Genomic DNA, 662 nt, shown 5'->3' with positions numbered 1-662 from the left:
TCGCCCGAGGTGTGGTCCTTGCCCCGGACTGGGGTGGGGGGCGTACTCTCCCGGGAGGGACCCGAGCCTCTGGTCCCGGGAGCCCGAGAGGCGCCAGCAGCCGGTTCCGGACTCCCAGGCTGGCGCTCCGGTAGTGCCACACGGTGCTGGCTCGTGGGAATCGGCTCATGTCCTGGAGGAGTGAGATAGGTGCCAGGAGTGGGGTGCTCGGAGCGGAAACCGCTGTCTACCTCGACCTCGCCCCCCCCCTGAAATCGGGTTGGCTCATTTGCTCCGTATTCGCAGCCCTTTGGGTTGGAAAGCTAGGATAAGGCGTGCACACTTGAAAATTTCATGACGTTTTTTAAGTAGCTGCGTTTACTCTTTGGAGCTGCTTTTGAAAACAAAAGGAAGAGCGAAGTGGGAAATGTAATGGTGGGAGGCTGGAGAGGTGTGGCCTGGGGGGCCGGGGACGGTGTTACTGGCAGTTGTTAGAGTTTCATCTCTGAGGTCACTCTAAACGGTTGGCAGATGAAGGAGCCTGTGCCCTGCTCTGGGGCCCCCAGGAGGGGAACCGGACTGCAACACCCTACAGGGAACCCTGGACTGGGGTTCCCAGAGTCTCACGGGTCCTGCCTCTGCACGCAGCCCAATCACACTGACCTTGCTCAAGAAATAATAAG

Source organism: Myotis davidii, unplaced genomic scaffold, assembly GCF_000327345.1.
Source record: "Myotis davidii unplaced genomic scaffold, ASM32734v1 scaffold337, whole genome shotgun sequence".
Taxonomy (NCBI): Eukaryota; Metazoa; Chordata; class Mammalia; order Chiroptera; family Vespertilionidae; genus Myotis; species Myotis davidii.
Note: the sequence above shows the minus strand (reverse complement) of the source record.